The 19398-nt window shown below is 34.9% G+C and overlaps 1 protein-coding gene across 13 annotated transcripts in view; it reads right to left on the bottom strand.

Annotated features, from left to right (window-relative positions):
* IKZF2 (IKAROS family zinc finger 2) overlaps positions 1-19398 on the bottom strand; it is a 159725-nt gene that overhangs the window by 130665 nt on the left and 9662 nt on the right. The gene's annotated exons all lie outside the window — the stretch shown is intronic.

The following is a 19398-nucleotide window of genomic DNA, read 5'->3' as shown; positions in this document are numbered from 1 at the left end:
GCGTGATCTCGGCTCACCACAACCTCCGCCTCCCAGGTACAAGCGATTCTCCTGCCTCAGCCTCCCAAGTAGCTGGGATTACAGGCGTGCGCCACCACCCCAGCTAATTTTTTGTATTTTTAGTAGAGACGGGGTTTCTCCATGTTGATTAGGCTGGTCTCAAACTCTGACCTCAGGTGATCTGTCCACCTCGGCCTCTCAAAGTGCTGGGATTACAAGCGTGAGCAACCATGCCCAGCCAAAATTGTATATTTAAATGGGAACATAAGCAATGGATTTCTGTTTCCAAAACATGCATAGTTTTTGTACAATATTTTCTTTTTTTTTGTGACTGATTTGCAAAGAACAAAATTTTATTTTAACCATAAGTTATTTGAATTGTCAAATAAAAGACTTAAAAGTTAACAGTAAAGTGCTAAAAAGTAACATTAAAAAGATACAGGTTACTGAAAATAAATTCAGGGTTTTGTTATTTACCATACTTACATGGTTTACTTGCAGCTGTTTGGGCAAAGGTAGAAAAAGAAATAACATATATGTTAAGCACTATACCTGGGATATCATTCCTCAGAAGAAATGATGATAGTATTCTAAATACAAGGGTCAATGCAAAACACTCTAAAAACCTACATAATAACCTACTCTACATGCACTAATACATGACAAAGCATCTAAAACTCTAGTGAGATATTTAGTTTGAGTCTTAGTAAAAAAGCAGTGACATTTCAGACAGGCAGATGAGGGCTCAATATAAGGAAGAACTTTCTAAGAATTAGAGCTCATCAGCAATGGAACAGTGAACTAACTTCCTCTAGCACTCGAAGCGGTCAAGCAAAATCCCAGAGACCACCTGTCATGCATGCTGTCAAGGATATTCTTGCTTTGTTTAGGAAGTTGTTCTAAATGACCTTTGGGGTCACTTCCAAGTAACTGATTCAAGGATTCTCCTCAATGAGGTGAATGGCATGGGTGCATGTGCATATACACACATACATACATACACACACACACATAGACACACACACACACACACACACACACACACACACACACACACACACAGCCCCAGAAAAGAACTTGGAAGCCTGATATTTTAAAATGAGATTTACAGGCAAAAAGCAAAGAAGATCAATTAGCTCTGTCATTAAACTGCCATCCAGAAGGGGGAAAAGGATACAGGTACAAGCTTTCTACCTGAGGATTCCCTTTAGGTCAAAGAACAAACCCAGGTCCTTGGTAACCTTCAGCATACTCTTTAACAGTCTGCAAACCATCCAGTTCCTGGGACAGACTGGGAGCTACAAAACTACATGACACACTTGGATGCATAATTTTTCATGTACAAATGTATATGTCATGCAATGAACTTTCTCTGCTCTCAAGGGTATTTCAGTTTCCCATGTGTAGAAAGCACAAGGTGAGTCTAAACCTGGTAGTTTCCTGAACAAGTATACAAAAAAAAAAAAGTATCAGGTTTCAGTTTTTCTCAAGAGTAGACTTTGCTTGTGTGTTTCCAGGGAATTCAACTTGCTAAATCAATTGACAGACTCAGAGTTCTATACTACTTTTGAAATAGGAAAGAGAAAGAAATCAGGTCCTTATCCCTTACATCCTGCACAAAGTATCTATTCCCTTATATCTCACCTAGCTACTTAAATGTAATTAACTGTATAATTTTTAAGTAAAGTCTTATTTTTCTTTCTGTAATCTTTGTTTACTAATTATTAGATACACACTCTTTTACCCTAATAGAATGGCTATATGGATGGCAAGATTTCTTGATATAACAATTCAGATTTCATTAATCTCTGAACTTCATTGAAGTGCTATGCTAAATGCCTTGGAAGAGTTTCTTATGTCATTTACCAAAGTAACTAGTCAAATTAAAGCAGATACAGAAATAAAAGCCACATCTCCTGTTTCAGAGTGTATAACATTTGAAAGTATCTACTTAACATCAAATGATCGATTCCCTCCCATTATCCTTTATTAAATATGCCTCAAATCATAAATCACAAATAAAATCTTTTTTCTCCCTTTCTCTAGTTCCTAATAGAGTTTTTAATTATAATTTCTTCCAAACACTGAAGCAGAAATATTCTTCAGGAACAAAAATCAAACACAGAATTTCTAACGAACAAACATTTGAAGTTATGTTTACAAAAATAGTAACTAAGAAATGTCAAATATACCTAGATACCATCTTCCCCCATTCAGATTAACCAAAATGGATAAAATGCATTGTTGTCAAGGTGACAAAATAGACACTCACATATTACTAGTTGTAGTGTAAACTGGTAAACTTTCCAAAGGGCAATTTGTCCATACTTTATCCACTAAAATATTCATTGCACAGACTTCTTGACATAGCAAATCTACAGCTAAAGTTATCCTCAGGACATAAGGAAAGTAAATGAATGAACAAGAATATCAATGAAACAATGTCTACAAAAACAAAGAATCCACCTAAATATCGAACAGTGAATGAGGAACAAATTAAATCACCATGTATCATCAGTGTATTAAGGAATTATATGCAGCAAGAACAGTGTTGGTATTAAAAAAAAATCTAAATGAAAAATTGAGTCATAGGGCAAGTACGTACGATGCAATCATGTTTGTATTATTAATAGGAAAGGAAACAAAATATGTAGACATGTGATTGTGTTAGTATATACTAAAAAATCATGGAAGGATAATTAAGGAATTGGTAGCACAAGAAACTGAGCACTAGAGTTACTTGAGTAGTGGAGCTTTTACTTTCCATTTTATATCTTTCTCTACTGTTTTAACTTTATACTACGTTCCTATATCATTTTTATTTAGAATCTCTATTTAGACTGCTCCACCCCAGACTATGTCAGAATTTTGTAATGCCACATCCCCTGTGGGATGAAGTTTACCACCCACACCCCATCATCCCTAGCACTATCATGCCATAACACTGAAGTTCCAGTTCAGAACTTACGTAATGGATGGTTTCAGGGTTGACATTTCCCCTACCACTTTTCCCATTTCTTCACATCCTTATGTTATGTGTGTTGATTTCTGCCTTTCTTTGTCTAAAATCTAAGCTCCTTTGAGAGTAGGGTCAATGGTGCCTTAATCCTAGCTTCCTACAATGACATCCTAGCAGGTACCGGTAATAAATAAACATTAGATTTGTTTTTTATGAGATTATAATTTTAATGTTAAAGATGTATTTTAAAAGGGAAGAATTTTCTACTTTCCTGACCATACAGAGTTGGTAATAAATCACCTCCAGATTAGAGAAAGAAACACTGAGGTAATTCAAGCTTATAAATAATTTGTAATTATTAAACAACTAAATAAATGATGGTGAAAAGGAGACTGAAACATTAGAAATAGTTCTAAATAAAATTTTTAAAAGAAAATATGCAGACTTTCAATACGTATGTCATATGGTACAAGGAACACAAAGAAAAAGAAATTTAATTGAAGAAAAAATAAAATAATAATTTCCTCATTTCCAATACTGTCAACTACAATTTCGAAAAACAAAGCAAAACACGTTGGTTTCAGCTCATGGTACACATTTATAACAGTGAATAGGAACTACACATCAGAATGGAATGATTATTGATTTCTTAATGGATTACTGCTGCACAAATTTACACTCACCAAAAAAACCATCAATCTTTGGGTAATAATTATAAACCTATCACAGCCCATACAGCATTCTGACTGAATTGAAACTTACTGCTATCTGCCGGGAAATGACCAATTTTCTATTTCTCCAGCTCCAACCACAATACAAAATGCTGAGCAGCTACTTACATCAAATGCTATTATAGGATATAGGTTGTAACAGCCACAGCATACACCATCTGTAAATTGCTATTAGAGAGATAAACAATCAGGTCCTGGTGGACTTTTCTTATTATTCATTAGCTATGAAAACTGTAAATAAAATGGGTATAAGGCAGTTACACTTATCAAAGACCTTTCATTAGTGGCAGGTTGTGGAGAAGGGGTCAAGGGCAAACAGTACATTAGTTGAGGTCATGCTGTTCTGACTTTACATACTAATTTCAAACGTCTTCCCAAATCTGCACCAGAATCTCTGTAAATATCAAGCTACATAGGTCTCTTTCTAAACCCTATGGGTGTTCTCAGTAAACAGCATTTTTACTAAATATCCAGTGGAATACCAACACAACTAAGATACTGTTTTCCAAAAAAATAAACCCCATTATTTCAGTTTCACCTAGCAGTCCTTAATCATTGAATAATGATGTGATACAATATTAATCAATTAAGTTTGTAATTGTCATGTTTTCCAGCTGCAGTAGTGTAGATAATACCACTTCCTTCCAGATAGTTAATCCCATTCTGAACACCTTATTTAATCTATATTACACACAGATAGTCCTAGCATAAAGACAGCTAATCTAACCCAAATAAAAGTAATTTGAAATCAGTAACACACTTGTTTTCATTTTCTCTTTAGGTCTTAATCTATCATCAAAATATTTGGTTTGATACGTCAATATTCTTTTCTAAAGAATTATAACGTGCAATTTTTCCACCCAATTAACTAACTTAAGAATATATGTATTTCCAAAATATCCTAGGAACTAAAGAAATGAGATTTGATTTTTTTATAAAGCATTCCCCTTCCTAAGAGGCTATTAAATTACCATGATAATCAACCATAATAATTAAAATACTATTAAGTATAATATAAAAGCAAATAGAAAAAGCTAAAGTTACCATTATAAAATAAAACAGATTTATGAAATACCACAACAGATTTGTGAAATAGTGAAATGTAAGGATGCAAACTTGTTTTGTCTGTTTAATAAAAAAGGATATTCTAAATCTTAGGACAATCAATGCAAAAAACAAAATGTATTTCCTAGAATGCAACTGGTAACTTTGGAATGGGGTTGCTATTTGTTAATTTTCAAACCCTAGCAGCCTTATCTAATAAATATTAAAAAGTTATATGCAAATATTTGCAGTCTATAAACAACAAGAGCAAATGTGTCAGAAAATGAGCTAATTGCTCTATGTAATTGTTGCATTTATTTCTTCAAACCTATGGAAAAAATTATTATACCATTTTACAGTTGAAGGAACTAAATTTAGGAAATCTAAGGAACACTCCTAAAGTCACACAGCTATTAGGCTGAAAAACAATGGAGTATCAGTAATCTCTTATGGCTTAACCCAAAAGTAGGGTGCATAGCCAGGACTTCAAATCAGGTTTATATAATTTGAAAGTCAGTACTCTTAACTACTTCTACAGGGCCTCAACCCAAAGCATAAAAGTGTTATCATGTAAAGCAAGGAACACCAAGCCAAGAGCCAGAAGAGTTTTTTTTGTTTTTTGAATTTTGTTTTTTGTTTTGTTTTGTTTTTTTGAGACAGAGTCTTGCTCTGTCACCAGGCTAGAGTTTAGTGGCACAATCTCAGCTCACTGCAACCTCTGCCTCTCGGGTTCGAATTATTTTCCTGCTTTAGCCTCCAGAGTAGCTGGTATTATAGGCGCAGACCACCAAGCTCCATTAATTTTTTTTTTTTTTTTTTTTTTTTCCTAGTAGAGCTGGGTTTCACCATTTTGGCCAGGCTAGCCTCGAATTCCTTACCTCAGGTAATCCAACTACCTCAGCCTCCCAAAGTGCTGGGATTACAGGTGTAAACCACAGCACCCAGCCAAGATAAGTTTTTTAATGGTTATACTACTCTCTCCCCATGTGACTTTTGCCTCAAAGTACAGACTTCTAAAATAGAGGGTTTAGAATGAACACTATAGTATAAAATACTTTGTTTGCTTTATAGACACACACAGAGAATTCTATTTATGGAAGGAAAAAAAGTCAGTTCATCTGTGACTCCACATTTATTGTCAACTACATTCCTAGTCCTACTACATGAATGAACAAGCCAAATGTTCCTCAAGTGTGTGTTGGGGGAAGAGATAAATACATAAATTGAATAATTTCAGATACTATTAAGTATAATAAAGAAAATAAAACAGGATAATGTCACAGAATGCCTGGAGAGGGGCTTATTTATCTAGGATGCTCAGGGAAAGCCTTGCCAAGAAAGTGACAGTTAAATTGAAATAAGAAAAGCAGGAGGCTTTCATGCAAAACTAGGAAGAAAACGTGTCCCAAACAAAAGAAACAGCAAGTACAAAGGTCCTTATACAGGAATGAACTTGCCATGTCCAGGAAAAGAAAAAGGGAAGAGGTATTAAAAGTTCAGTGAACAAGGAAAGAATAGAGGAAGACGAAGTCAGAGATGAAGGCAGGGCCACAGTCTTTAGGACCTTACAGACTTTGGAAAGGAATTTTAGTTGTATTCTAGTTTCAGTAGAAAGCTTTTGTGTTTAAAGCAATGAATTGTTATAATCTGATTTGGGTTTTAGAAAGTCCAGCTCTGTCTATTATGTGGGAAACAAACTGTAGAGAAGCAAGAACGGAGGCAGGAAGACCGATTAAACTGTTGCCACATTTTAGGCTTAAGGTACTAGGAAATGATAATAGACTGAAGTTACAGTAGTGGGCCTGGTGAGAATTGTTTAAATTCAGGATGTATTTTAGAAGCAGAGCCAAGGATTTCTGATAGACTGGATATGGGATTTCCTTTGAGGAAAGAAATAGTGCTAGATGCAGAGTTGAAAGTCATCAAAGCATCTATAGTATCTAAAGAAATAAACTGAGAAAGAGAGAAGAGGACCTGTAGATAGAGATATATGGGCTGCAGACATATGAAGGCGAGTACCAGATGTTTTCTGCTCACTGAGTAACTGGCAGCTATTGATTATAGCCCTTCTAATGAAGCCACACCTTCTCTATTTCTTCTCCTTAGATAGGGACACTAGATCTTACTGTTCTATTGAAAGCTTCTAGTTTTCTGATGTCCTCTAACTGGGTCACTTCCGTTAGCTCAATAGCCAGTAATCTAGAAAATAAAAACACTTGGTAAAAACAGAAACTCAGAAACAAATACTTAATCACTAAGCTAGGGTCTCTCACAGGCAGGAAACAAGTAAAAACACCAAAGCATGAGAGCATTTTAGAGCAATAAATGCTTTGTTATAAACTGATAAACACAATTAATAGATATCAATCATCAAAGCTGTGCCCACCTAGAGACGTGATCCTGAAAACACAGTAAGATCCAAAATATCCATAAACTTCACACTTGAGAAGGAAGTATTTGGCAAAGCAATGAAGTTCCCCATCATCCTTAAGACTCATCCAAGTAGGAAAAAATCAATTTTAACTGTGATTTAAAATAATCTTGCTAGTAGCTGAAAGTGTTTTACAGTAATTCAAAAAAAAAAATGTCAAACAGAAAATTACAGATTGATTACCACAAACAGTTCTTTTTGGCACATAAATGCATATGACTTGATTATCATTAAATTGCTACTAAAAATATATAGATACAAGCTTGAATTTTCAGTTCAGTTAGGATTAAGTACATTGCTTTCCTATATATGCCAGTTATATATTATGGGCTTAATCACAGAACCATATGCCAAGCAAATCATATTTCATGAGCCAAATAACATAAAATTTTGTTGTAACATTAAAGAAAAAAAAACAGTGAAAAGGGAAACAATAAAAGATTACTTCTTAAGAAGATCTGTTACAATGCAAACAAATAGAATACATGGTATTCTTCAAGCTATTAAATACACTGCCTTATTTCTTGCAGCTATAGGAGTGATTACAAACAAATGCTTGTAAAACTAGATAATGATTACTCATCTAACAACTTGCTTGGACATATTTAAGCAAATATTTTGAGTAAGAATTAAACTGAGGGATAATGTAAATGTTGGGATAAAACTGGGGGAAATATCTTTTGTAAAGTTTGTGTATACAAACCCAGGTACTATTATAATAATCATAGACAAATGTGATAATTACCGCAACTGCTCTAAGAAAATGGAGGTATGGCTCACAATCTGGCATAAACAGAACTGTTTTAACAGTTTTAAGAAAAGAGCTATTTGATTCACAGGTTTCTAAATGATCTTTGGAATTAGCTACTGGATAAAAGTTTATTAAAAACAATATTAGCATTACATGGCATTTTAATGTATATCTACTAAATGAGTGATTTATGACTTGAAAGATTTGGATCACGGAGATTAGAAACATTCATTACTCAAAAGAGTAATAGTAACAATCACTTTTAAATTGTAATCTTTAAGATTTTCCAATAATATCTCCGACCTATTTGTATATACATTTCAAGATTCTCTAAGTGTCTCTTAAAGTGTTTTATAAAAGCCATCTCTAAATTCTAGAGTGACACTGGCTTAAAAAAATGTAAATTTTGAAGCCATGTGAAGCTAAGTACTTGAAGCTTTTAGTCCAATGTAGTATTCTGTTTGAATGAGTGTTGAGAAGAGAGGAAAAAGTTGTCTAAGCTAGAGCCAATGTTAGAGCATTTATTTTAAAACTGCCTTCTGGGTAAGACTAGCTGGGTGATTTAGTCTCTAGTATCCTCAACACAGAGAGCATAACTGAAGTAACCTGTGGGGTTAATCTGAATAATGATGTCTGGAATAACTGAGAGATGTCTCTAATGCATTCAGTCAATCAGATAACCAACACATAGGGATATTAACTCATAATATATTTAAAAATAAACAGCCAATCTTCTTGAGAGACTAAGATGTATAAGGCACTGTGCTAGCTTCTGTGGAAAAGATAAATGAGTATTTCTTAAATTATTTCTTAAAATGTATTAGGCACTGTGATAAAAAGCTTTACTAAGTTTATTAACCCTCACAACTCCAAGAGACAAGCACTAGCTTTCCCTATTTTACAAATAAAGTCACAGAAACTAAAACACAGCACAGGCAAGATATAATCCCACTCTGTTAGGTGCTAAAAGTCTTGTTCTGTTTGCTACCCTCAGGCTGCAGAGATTACAAAGTCATTTTCCCTGCCCTCAAGGAGGTTCCAGTGGTACAGGGTAGATAAGATGTATTCAAGTAATTAAGTAATGATAAAACAGGATAGGAAGTGATAAAGGCATCCAAACTTGTAAAGAAGGGACTCTTGGATAAAAAAAGGTCATTTGGAATTAGGGACAGACTGTCCTGTCCCTATGATAATAGTAACTCTGACCCAAAAAAGGTGAAACTTCACTCATGAAAATGTCTGTTTATGTGTACTCTCATGTGAAATCCTTTTAAACTGAATATTCTGTTTTTTCCTTGAATCTACACAAGAGGAAAAAAAGGAATACTGCTGGGGTATGATATATGGTTCTGAGAATTCCAGATAGGCAACAGAGACATGAATTTAACATAACACATATAGCACCATAAGTATGGAAATTCATAAATTTCAGAGCTATACTGGGAATTTACTCACCTACACATTTAGTGTACAAGTAAATAAGTCCATCCTAAAAACTCACTCTGGACAAGGTCACCTAGGAAGGTACACCAGGTAGCCAAGACCTGCCAGCAAGCACATCTTCTGAATTGCCATCCTCAACTGAAATGCATTACTACCACTTAATTACCATTTCAATTATATCCCTCCCAAACAGAGTAGGTTTATGTGTGATTCACTTTAATTAGGTAATTTTACTTTCATTTCTTCAGTAATTGATTTGAATACAACAGAATTAATAATTGCCTTATATCTGCATACACATTTCTTTTCAAACAAAAATTCTGAGTCTGTCTACCTAATAGCACTCAAACAGATGAAAAGCAGAAATACTCAGTAAGTGATCCAGATATGTTATGTTCCAGGCAATGCTTTGGACTAATTTTTAAAATTATTGTTGATTAAAAGCAGACTAAAAGCACGTCTTTCCTAGAAGACTATTTGATAAATGTTTGTGGGATCTGTTTCTTAGTTATTATGTAATTCAACTTTTTTCTCATATTCTTTTTATCTAACAATAAAATAGTAGCTATCATTCTGGCTAACTTACCATGGGTCAGTTCTAGAAGCTATACCTATATTACCTCTAATGCTTACCACTTCTCTGACAGAGAGCAATACCCCCTTTTTACAAATAAAGCTTAGATTCCAACAGATGAAATATCTGTCTAGGGGTCACACATTTGACATGTATTAGGTCCCATTTCTTTATATACCACAGAGGGAGAGAAACAGGAAAACTTGCTCAATTCTGTAATTTTTTAAATCATGTTTATTGGCCAGGCACAATGGGTCATGCCTGTGATCCCAGCACTTTGGGAGGCCTAGGTAGGCGGATCACTTGAGGTCAGAAGTTCAAGACCAGCCTGATGGTGAAACTCCATCTCTACTAAAAATTCTAAAATTAGCCAGGCATGGTGGCAGATGCCTGTAATCCCAGCTACTCAGGAGGCGGAGGTTGCAGTGAGCTGAGATGAGATCGCGCCACTACACTCCAGCCTGGGGGACAAAGTTAGACTCCGTCTCAAAAAAATAAAAAAATAAAAATAAAAATAAATATGTTTATTTTTTCCCAGTAATAAAATGCTAAATACTATCAAAAAGAGTAGATTCCCCTGACACTGGTTGCATAAATATTAAGCTCAAGTTTTGATCAGTACATTCTATGCTTGATGTCAAAGCTGTTTGAAAAAAGTACCTTACAAATATAATGGCATTTTAATAGACTTAAAATTTGTTTTTTTAAGCAAGTTAAACTTATACCCTGATCTTTTTATTATTATTATTCATTGGCTTAGTAAACCTTTTCTTCAGCAATACTACACATATAAACTTCATCTCACAACTGATAAATTTTTACTACAATATTAACACAGATTAATTTTTTAAAAATGTCTGAATGGGTAAAAGCCAACCTGGGCATTCTAAATCTCTAACAGAGTTTGATCTCAAGAAAGTCTTCTGAAACCCTCAATGTCTGTGTCTTAGAAACTTCAAGAGGAAAATGGAAAAAAAAAACAGATCAGAGGACAAAACCTGGATGCAAAACCCCACGTCATCTGCTCAATATCTAGTTCCTTCTTTATTGCCACCTCCCAAGACGGGGGTTGGGAGGAAACAGAAAGTTCTTCTGGCAGCCTTATAGTCTACCTAACCCCCTTCCAATCTCCCTTCCCACTGAAGAAAAGTAAAAAGACAACTGAGGGGCAAGACCAAAGTTTACCGCATTCATGACAATTTAGGAATACAAATAGTCACAATCATTTTTGCCAAAGATAAAAGCAATAGAATAGTCCAAGATGGTCACTGGAAACAGCACTGGTTTATAACTAATATAAACTAATAACTAGGTACCACTAACTTTTATCCTGCTTTAATTGGCTAATTGTTCTAGACTCGATCCCTTAGGACCCCAGTTCTTCTTACCAATCTACTCCCATCTCTTTCTACTGAATCTAAATACCTACTCATTTAGCGTCCACCAGAAACCATTCTAATCTTATGCCACATTCCTCATCACATAAGCAGGCAGCTTCCTTGATTCACTTATGAATTCTGATTTCTCTTTATTTATTTATTTTTTTTGTGAAGAAAGAAAAAAGGGAGGAAAAGATCCTATTTTTCATTGGCTCTATTGCTCCCTCCAGCAGATCTACTAACTCAGGTGGAGTCTGTGGCTTGTCCTCCACTTCTGAATCTGTTATTTTTATTCTTTCTTTCTTCTTGATTCAGCTTTCTTCTATGCTCTCTATACTTCACAGCTCTGCTCTTTCTTTTCATAGGCCTTAACTTATTTTCACAGGTCCTACCTCCATTAGCAACAAACCAGTTGTCTTGCTAAAAATAGTTTCTCTTTAATAATTTTAATGTAAAAAATTAGCAACATTCAATGGAATTTTAAACTGATGAATATGAAAAAGAGACTAAAGCTCTTTTTTAAAAATAAACTTGTTTGTTATGTACAAGATAGAATTGAAAATCTATGTTTTAACTCATTCTACTCAGATTTGTTTTGCCATCAGATGCTACAATGTGTCTCCTTACTTTTGATATGTCATTTTAATTATATGTCCATTATTTAGTGTATGCCATTTCATGCTATGAATGAATATTACTCATAAAACAATTCAGAGTATATAACATTATTTGGAAATTCCACTGTATTATAGCAACTAAGGAAATATCCTAGCCAAGTGTGATGGTTCACACCTGTAAACTCAGCTACTCAGGAGGCTAAGGTGGGAGGACCACTTGAGGCCACGAGTTCAAGACAACATAGTGTTCAGCCTGGACAACATAGTGAGATAATGAGAACCTGACTCTAAAAAAATTTTTTAAAAATTAGCTGGGCATGGGGGCATGCGCCTGTAGCACCTGATACTTGAGAAGATTGCTTGAGCCGAGGAGTTCCAGGCTGCACTAAGCTATAATTGTGACACTGCACTCCAGTCTGGACAACAGAACAAGACCCCATCTCAGGAAAGAAAAGGGAAAGGAAAAAGAAAAAGGACAGCAAAGGAGGAAGGAGAGGAGAGGAGAGGAGAGGAGAGGAGAGGAGAGGAGAGGAGAAGAGAGGAGAGGAAAGGAAAAAGAAAAGAGAGGAGAAGAGAGGAGGAAAGAAAGAAGAGAAAATAAAAGAAAAAAGAGGAAAGAAAAGAAGGCCAGGCGTGGTGGCTCATGCCTATAATCAGCACTTTGGGAGGCCGAGGCAGACAGATCATAAGGTCTGGAGTATGAAACCAGCCTGACCAACATTGTGAAACCCCGTCTCTACTAGACAGCTTTCCTACTAACTAACATGAAATACAACCATTTGCTATAAAATATCATTTTATAGCAAAAATTAGCCGGGCATGGTGGCACATGCCTGTAATCCCAGTCACTCAGGGGCTGAGGCAGGAGAATCACTTGAACCCAGGAGGCAAAGGTTGCAGTGAGCCAAGATCATGCCACTGCACTCCAGCCTGGGCAACCAAACAAGACTCCATCAAAGAAAAGAATAAAGAAAAGAAAGAAAAAGAAAAGAAAAGAAAGGAAAGGAAAAGAAAAGAAAAGAAAGGAAGGAATGAAAGAAAGAAAAGAGAAGATGAGACAAAAAAAGAAAAGAAAAGAGGGTCGGGCGCAGTTGTTCATGCTTGTAACCCAGCACTTTGGGAGGCCAAGGTGGGTGGACAGCCTGAGGTCAGGAGTTCGAGACCAGCCTGACAACATGGTGAAACCTCATCTCTACTAAAAAATACAAAAAGTAGCTGGGCGTGGTCGCAGGTGCTTCTAATCCCAGCTACTTGTGAGCCGAGATTGCACCACTGCCCTCTAGCCTGGGTAATAGAGCAAGACTCTGCCTCAAAAAAAGGAGGGGGGGAGGGGGAGGGGAAGGGGGTGAGGGAGGGGGAGGAGGGCAGGGGAGGAGGAGATGTGGAGGGGAGGAGAGGATGCTGAGGGGAGGAGGGGGAGGGGAGGAGGGAGAAGAGGAGAAAAGGGGGGGAGGAGGGGGAGGGGAGGAGGGGGAGTAGGGGAGGAGAGGAGAGGAAAATTGGTTAAAAGAAAAAACCTTATATTTTGACTAAATCTATAAGATAATATTCAATAAATCTGAAGATAGCATTAGTATGTGAAAATACCCCTGATTTCAGTATTTACCATTGATGATAGCTGCTCATTTTTATAAGTCTGAAATTTCAAAGTTAAACCAATGTAATCAGAGCTACTATCAGCTTTCTGGCTCCACACTAACTTTTAGAAAAAGGTTGACTGAATTCATTTGTATTTTCTTTAAATTATACAAATAATATATGAATTTATTTTTTGTAAGAGATCTAAAAATTGTAGAACTACTTAGAATAAAATATAAAACATCCTGTTTATCTTCCAATACCCAAAGTAAACTATATCAAGTTTTGACATTTCCTTCTCGCTCTTATTCTTTGCTTTCACACATACACATGCATACACATACACATGCACACGTATGCTTTAAAAACACAAATGGTATTATCATATACATAGAGTTGCATGAAATCAATTGTCTGGTAACTATAGCTTGTCTGGCTAAAAAATATCTTTTCAAATTTTTTAAAGGTATTGTAATCAAAATGTAAGACCAACTAGAAATATTCAAATGTATCCCCCCAAAATTCATGCAAACAGCAATTGTGATAATTTATGCAAAAATAATTTATTTTAAACCGTGTTTTGTTGAGGTATGGGGCTGTTTCTTTTTTGTTTGTTTTTGTTTCAAAATAATTAAATCTAAAACTATCATTAGGTCATTAATGTGTCATAATTCACACAGATGGCAGTGTGTAAATTCACGCTTTGAGAACTTAAAAACAGCAGACTCACATAAAAATCTCATATTTCTTTTTATAGTTCTCAGTTATGTTCAGACACAAACCATTGCTGCCTTGAAATCATTTTCAAAAATGTAATAATATAATATAAGTCATTTTATATTTCCAAATACTACATTCAAGTCAGTGTTTTTAAGGTGTTAGTCATTTTAAAGCAGTACACAGAAATGATTAGGTACTGCCTACTTTTAGTACCTAAAAATTATTAAATAGCTTAATTTTCAAGCTTTGGATAATACATGGGTGATCTGATCAAGCATTTCTAATAGAAATAGACAGAACTTTTACAATCAGGAATTAAACATACATCCTCAGCCCTAAAAACTATAGAAATCCCACTTTTCAGTCTAAAAAGTAACAGATGTATTGAAAACAAAGTGATCTACTCAGACCATCTGAATATAAGCATAATAGCATAAGTCTGATTAGAAGACTTCTAAGATATTTCCACATGTAAATATTACTTGTTAAAATGTATATTTTTAAACAATAAAACAAGGATATTCAGACCATCGGAATAATAAGTGTATTGGCATGAGTCTGATTAGAAGACTTATAAGATATTTCTGTATGTAAACATTACTTGTTAAAATGTACATTTTTAAACAACAAAACAAGGATATTTAGGAAAATGGCCATAGCAGAAATGTTTTATATACCTATAGAAGAAATTATGCCCCTTTAGAACTCAACCAGAAATTCTCACTGTTAATTCAGCTGAAACAGAGTAACGTAGTACCCTAGCACTTCAAAATATGATCAAGCCCTGCATGTTGATGTCTTAGTAAGAAGTAGGTAGAGCTGACATAGTGAAGTGTAAGGAGAACTACAGCTTCAATGATAATGAGAGCAATGACAAAAACGTCAAAAGTGTAGACACCCAGAATGTTAATTTATTAGAACGTGACTTCACACTGATTAATTATACACTCATCAAAATATCTGGAGTGCATAAGAAAAGCTAATTGAAGCATTCCATCTTGTACATGCTACTAAAAGCAGTTTAAATAAGTGATAGAGAACTGGCTTTAAAATTATAAGTATATGGAATTAAATCTGTAACCCTAAATGTGCTATATTAATATATTAATAGTAGTAATGAAGATGATGATGGTGTTGTCATGGAAACATCTCCATTAACATTAATGTGGATTCCACTGAACATAGTTGTATAAAATCAGAAAACATAAACATAAGAGCTGTTTAGAAACTTAGAGATCAGCTTTTGAGACCAATTTGAAGATTACAAAATCTTTTTTAGAGTGAGACATTATAAAAATAATGCATACCCAAACAGAGAATTAAGATTAAACACAAGTAAATTAAGATTTTGGATTATTTCAACAACTAAGAAATCAAGTTTCCAAATTTTTTCAAGTAGGTCAGAAGCATATTATTTAAATAGACATATGTAATATGCTAATCTTAAGTAGTTCTTTCATTCAACAAATATTTACTGGGTTCCTACAATGTGTACAATGCATATGCTGGGGATGAAGAGGTATGACCATTTTCCTCAAAGATTCACATCTGGAAAATCTGATTAATTTCTCTATAATCAATGTGTGACCCCCAAATAAACCTATATGCTTTGAAAAGTCACTTAATTCACACTCAGTGACTAAGACAGCTTTCCTACTAAGTAACATGTAATACAACCATTTGCTATAAAATCTCATTTGCTGCAGTCAGATCGCTTCAATAATTTCATGACACTGGTTTGGTGTTTTTTTCCTTCTGACCTATAAACTGGAAGTGCCTCTATATCACCAGCTAACTTAAGGTATCTTTCTCAGGTGGCAGTGCTATTTTCCGTCTTCATCTAAAATAGGTATTAAAAACTTTTAAACTGCTGACCACATCAGCTATTGAGATTTGTGTGAATGGAAGTTTGAATTTATGGCAGTAGTAGTTGAAGGAAGTATCCTTTATGGGCATTATAAGATTGTCTTCATAGAGTTAGGCTATAAAATCAACATTTTACAAAGTAAAGCAGAAATATAAATCACATTAAAGAAAATGAATGGATCCCAGGCCAGAAAAAAACTGGTCATAACCTGATTGTATATATTAATACAGGTTAAAGACTCAATCTAGAGGATTTAGCCAAGGAAGCCAAGGGTGGGAGGGAATGACTCTCAGAAGTATTTTGGTTGAACATAGATCTAGGGAATCTAAATCCATGTACATTCAAAGGAGAAGGAATTGGACAAAGGACTTCAACCATAATTATCCTAATGGCAACACCATCTCTATTGTGATGCTGAATATATTAGGCTCTCTTAGTCTGATGCCATTAAACATTTGAATTATATAACTAACTCCCTTTGTTCAGATTCCTTGCTCACCAAATGACCTTTACTGATTACCCATATAGGTCAGTTCACAAGAACAAAATGATCTGGTCAGGCCAACTAGAGTGATACAGCTCCTATGTTTGTTGGTTGGGGGAGGGGTGTGTGTGTGTGTGTTTTATTTTTAGTTAACATCTAAACATAAATTGGCAATCTGATTTTAAATATCAATTTCATAAACTTGTTTAATGTCAGTCAACTTTGAGATACAGATTCATTCTAAGTGTGCCAAAAATCTAGTTTCAGAACTTGCAAGTATGAGTACCAAATCCTGCATTATAAATAATTTTGTGGGGCAATACTATCCTGTAAGAACTGATCTAGGTGGCTGGTTGCCTTTTTGTCTGTTTCACTGTACCTCCTCAAATTTATACACGTGAGAGGTAAAAGGTGAGAAGCAGCTCATTAATCTATAATGGATACAAGTTATGGTTAGCACATCACACTCATTTACTTCTAAATGTAATAAGCAGTATTATGATCTCACAAAAAATATCAATTTATTTGAACCCTTTAAGATAACATCCTTCTCTGAAAAACACCTCAAACATATTTTTTGAGCCCCAGCACCAGCAGCGCATCATACACAGTAAGTGCTTAATAAATGTATGCTGGATCAATGATCAAAAGATGAAAAATATCTCTCTAGAGAGTTCTGAATCTCCACATACAGGAAATCTCAGAAGAACTGTTTCTAGCATTAACATTCATTTGGAATTCTATGGTGTCTTAGGTAATCAGTGCTTACATTTTTAAGATGAAATTCTATAATAAATATTTTAGAATACGTATGTTAATTAAGATATATGCTATACTATCCCCTCCAGGTAACCTAATCCCAAGGGGCATAATGTTATATTTTTTTAAAAATTAATTACATACAAAATCATTTTAAAATAATATATATTGTATCTGCATATTTAACTAAAAGTCTTCAAAAAGGCTCTGGTAAGGAATATTAAATCCTTAGCTATTAATGTGGAAGAACTGACTACTATTTAGCTAACAATCTGTAATAAGTATATGATATTTTCAGTAACATATTTATTTATAAAGAAACAAGTTACAGAATAAAGACAAATCATTAGAGAAGAGGCACTAGAGTATATGGCATGCATTTGTCTTATGATTTTTTTAAAAAACATAGAAGTTATGATATTAGATATACCACAAAATGTTGAAGAGCTTTTTTTTTTTTTTTTTTTTTTTTTGAGGCGAAGTTTCGCTCGTTACCCAGGCTGGAGTGCAATGGCGCGATCACGGCTCACCGCAACCTCCGCCTCCTGGGTTCAGGCAATTCTCCTGCCTCAGCCTCCTGAGTAGCTGGGATTACAGGCACGCGCCACCATGCCCAGCTAATTTTTTGTATTAGTAGAGACGGGGTTTCACCATGTTGACCAGAACGGTCTCGATCTCTTGACCTCGTGATCCACCCGTCTCGGCCTCCCAAAGTGCTGGGATTACAGGCTTGAGCCACCGCGCCCGGCCTGAAGAGCTTTTTGTCCAAAAATCAGTAAGTCAATTAATTCAACTTCTGAGACTAGCATAGAAGGATTCCATTAAGCAAAGAGTTTATTGGAGCTGTACACATACAATTCAATACAGAATTTTGATTTAATGGGCAATTGAGGAAATAAGGCCACTGATCAAATACTGAGAATTACTTAGACATAATGTTTTTAAAATATGGTATTAAACTATTGCTAAAGTTATTCGGGCAGAATAGTAACCAAACCATGGGGTAATACTAGTTTTTACTAATTAGGAAAATTCATACTTCAGTCTATAACCATGTGACTAAATGCTATCCCCCTCCCAAACTGTACCCTACAGATGATTCAAATCAGAACTGAATTAAGCTAAATCTTTTCTAGGAAACCTGTTCCAGTATTTGCTATCTTCACTGACAGAACGTACTACCATCTATCCAGTAATATAGAGGCTGACTCTCTTCTCTCCTTAATTCTACTACCCAAGTACTGTCTATTTTAAGCTGCTAAATATTACTTAGATCCTTCTCCTTCCTTTTTATCCCACTACTGCTAGCTCTCATGACTTCTCAGTCAATCATTGAAACAGACTGTTAAAGATGCAGCTGCCTATAGGCTGTCCCCATCCACAATCTTTTTCTCCACACTGTAGTGAAATAGATCCACGTCAGTCAAAAAAGACTGAAGTCACCAACTTTGTTAAAACCATTGACTTCCATGAAAATGAAAGTCAGGTTTACCCTCATACAAGATATTCCATTATTCTGCCTTGATTAACTCTCCAAAGTCGTTCCTCGGCTCAAATTCTTAGACTCCAAGTTTACAGTCTAGAAATACCAATTTGCTTTTATTTCCCAGAATACTGCATGCTATTTCTCACCTCTTATTGTGGGTACATCATTTATTGAAAAGGCCTTCCATTTCTCCCCTAAATACTATTCATTTAATAAGTCTCAGCTCAAGCAGTCTAAATTAAAAACATCTTTAAAACATCTAAAAACATCTTTCCAAATTAGCACCATCTCTCATCCCCTATAATAATCAAGACACTAAGCTTACTACAGGAAAATGCCCTATTTAATGTCTATCTGTCCTACCAGAATATGAGTTCCTGGAGGAAAAGGACATACTATTTATTCACCTTTGGATTCACCTTACAATACCTGGTACATATGAAGAATCTCACAAATATTTATTGATCAACTACAATTGAACAGAAAAATGTCAAATGCTTACAATTAATAATTGCATTTTAAACCTACTTAAATTTGAAACACCTAAACTACTATACTCGAGTGCACAATCGACA

The sequence above is a fragment of the Aotus nancymaae genome, unplaced genomic scaffold, assembly GCF_030222135.1.
Source record: "Aotus nancymaae isolate 86718 unplaced genomic scaffold, 86718_ANA_hifiasm-v0.15.2.pri h1tg000008l, whole genome shotgun sequence".
NCBI lineage: Eukaryota > Metazoa > Chordata > Mammalia > Primates > Aotidae > Aotus > Aotus nancymaae.
This window is presented reverse-complemented; position numbering and strand designations above follow the sequence as displayed.